The sequence below is a fragment of the Medicago sativa genome, chromosome 3, assembly GCF_051527215.1.
Source record: "Medicago sativa cultivar Bolivia chromosome 3, Bolivia_mono, whole genome shotgun sequence".
NCBI classification, from domain to species: domain Eukaryota; kingdom Viridiplantae; phylum Streptophyta; class Magnoliopsida; order Fabales; family Fabaceae; genus Medicago; species Medicago sativa.
In genome coordinates this window covers 5954843-5958208 of record NC_140751.1, presented here as the reverse complement: position 1 = coordinate 5958208, position 3366 = coordinate 5954843, and positions in this window count along the sequence as shown.

The window sequence follows — 3366 nt, the reverse complement described above, 5'->3', positions numbered from 1 at the left end:
GCTATTTTTTATCCACTAATTTGTTTGGTTTATATTGATTTTCACTTTTCTTTGCACTTGTTGTTTTTTTAAATAATAACTTTACTAAACAAAGGGCTAAATATTTCGTTTTAAGATCTCAGTTTTGTTGGATGTTCTCTTTGAGAATTCGTTCATCGGATCGATGTGGTTCTATAAATTATTTTTAGATTTTACTTTGGTCTCCTTATTTTCTTTGTTCAATTTTGTCATTTAAGTTACGAACATTATACATTTTGATCTCACAAGTTTTTTTAATCATTTTGCTTCTTTAACTTATAAATTTTGGACCCTTTAGTCTTAAAACTAACAAAAAATTTACATTTTGCTTCCTTAAGTTACAAAATAGAACTGTCAAATGTTTGTAACTTAATGACCAAGATAAAATGAACACAATTTAAAATACCTTTGTTTCCAACGTTTGGAACTGAATAGATTAGAAAATATTTAATATTTGGATTACCATGTCATCAGTATGAAATTTTCATCCTTGTTTAACAATGACTAATCTTTATAGAGGAGTATCCGGGATACATAAGGTGGGTTGTCCTTTCTCATCTGAATTTTTTTATAAAAAAAATAAATAATGTCGAGATATATTAATTATATTAATTAAATAAAGTAAAGATGATATACAAGAATAAAAAAAGAAAAGAAGAGAGAAATTATTTTTATGACCTTGCCAGCATGAGCAAGCGAGAATCCTAAAGTTGGGAAATAAGTTCTTCCCACACATAAGCATAAGCATAATCAAAGTGTGTCAGTTCCAGCATACTCTTACGTGCTTAATTAAATCTCATAAAGGCCAAATATCACAATTAAATGGACTATCATTATTTGTTCTAATTTGAGCTTGTTTCCATAAGACATGCAAATGTTGATGTGTTGCATTGCATCTTAATTCACGTAATGTGAGAATTTGCACAATTATAAAAATAAAGTTTCTTACAATTTAAGCAAACATTTAGTCCATCAATTGATTAGAACCGTAAATCATGCATTTTTATATTTACAGTGTAACTAAAAATAATTTCAGTGACCGAATGAGGTACCTATTAGCTATCGATGTTTATATGGTTAAGCGTTCTCCATTGAAGATGGTATTATGGTTTATCCCTTATGGGTTCATTTGGTTAAATTTTTGTTAAAAAAACAATTAAAACATTTTTTTTTTACGGAAAACTAAGAACAAGGTAGAATAACACAAGCTGCCTTTACGTGGACTCTTACAATCGCGTTTAAATATTTCTTCTGAATTTTTTAAAGGAAAATGCTACTTCTCAAGAAAAATAACTTCAAGAATTTTTCAAGACACAGTTGACAAATTTTAATTGGATGATTTATTTGTCCACTTCCTATTTTTCAGCCACACCTCCTTGAATTGTGGCAAATAGTGCATTGTGATTGGCTACTATTTATTCTTGAAGAATTCTTGATGTTATTTTTCTAGAGATATAGCATTGCTCTTTTTTAAATATTACATTAAAAAATAAATTTTAATGGAATATTCTTAAAATAAAATAAAATTAAACATGAATCAAGAACCACAAAAAGATTCCCTCAAGAAAAAAAAACCACAAAAAGACATCTAGTTTTTTTTTTAGTTAATTTTAAATTTCCTTAAAAAAATTGAAAAAACAACCCAAGACATAGAAATTATAATGAGATCAAATACATATTTAACCTTATTGAAATTTACTGAAAACAAGTTCTTCAATCAAAATCCTATCAAAAAAGTTCTTCAATGCAAAATTCAATTAGTGAAATATAATTTGGTAGTATATATCCTATCATTTAATGCAATATAATTAATGGATACCAAATCAAATTATATAGGATTAATTGTTCAAATTCATATGCAATGTACACGAAGTTTGAAATATGACCATCTAAACAAACATATTGTAGATTGAAATTCTTGCTATTTTTGCCCCTCTATTTTTTCCTTTAGACATAAAGTCAAGAATAGTGATTTAGAGATTGAATTTTTTTCGTGATTTTTTGTCGGCATACTTAGAGTATTAAAATATGGGTTTCCACGTAAAATTAAAATTTTTGGGCAAGGACAAATTAATTATAAATTTTTAAAGCGCCAAAAACTAAAAAGAAAAAAAAAACAATGGAAATCTCAACTTAAAAACAATGGAAATCCCCCCCCCCCCCCCCCCCCCCCCCCCCCCCCCCCCCCCCCATTTTGACTAAAACTGAATTTTACCCCCTCTATTATTAAACTTGGAATTTCACCCCCTCTATTTTACATTTTCCAGGATTTTACCCCCCTAATCAAATTTAAACTCATTTAAGCTGATGTAACATTGCTATATGAATTTTAAAATATTATCTTATTATTTACCTAATTAATTATTTATATTAATTGCTCTTAATTATAAAAATAAAAAAATAAATCAAGTAAATTAAAAACGTAACCCAAAATAATATAAAAAAAGACAATTGATTTTATTTTGTTCCGTAACCAAGAAGCCAAACGCAGAAGCTCTTCCCAATACCAAACGCAAAAGCCAAACGTATCGCATCGCTTCCCTTCCTCACTTTCTTGCCAATTTAACATCATTGACCTCTATAAAACTGGGTATACGAAAATGAAAATTGTTTAAAATTAACCACTACATGTGTTAATTTTTGTTTAGAATTAAATAGAGTAAACATTGATTTTGGTCCCTAAATGTGTGATGCGATGCACTGTCTGTTATTATAGTATCTCAATGTGTCAAAATTGCAAACATGTCTCTTTAGTTAATCATTTTGTATTCGTGTCTTTTGTTAGTCATTTTGGTCTCAAATCTGTTTTTTGTTCGTCAATCTAGTCTATAAAATTACAAGCAAAGAAGATATTAGGGACGTATTTACAATTTAAATACATTCAATGACTATAATGACAACGTCTCACACATTCAGAGACCAAAATGGCCATTTACCCGAATCAAATATGTTTTTAGTTTTGCAAACAACCATTTTGGTCCTTAAATGTGTGAGGCACTGCCACTATAGTCCCTACATGTATTGACATTGTACACACACACTACTGCCACTTTTGTTTATTTTATGGACTAAATTGACCAACAAAAAACACATTTGCGGACTAAATTGACTGCCTAAAAACATATTTACTGACCAAAATGACTAATGAAAGAGACATTTTTGGATGTGTTTGCAATTTTGATACATTTAGGGACCAATGTCACAACCAGTTACAATTCTAGGGACCAAAATGGTGGTTTGCCCGTTTTTAGTTTGTATGAATTTTAATTTTTGTTTTTAGTCCCTGTACTCAATTTTTAGTTTAAAATCTCTAGAGTACTGAAAGCATGCGATATATGTAATTTGTAG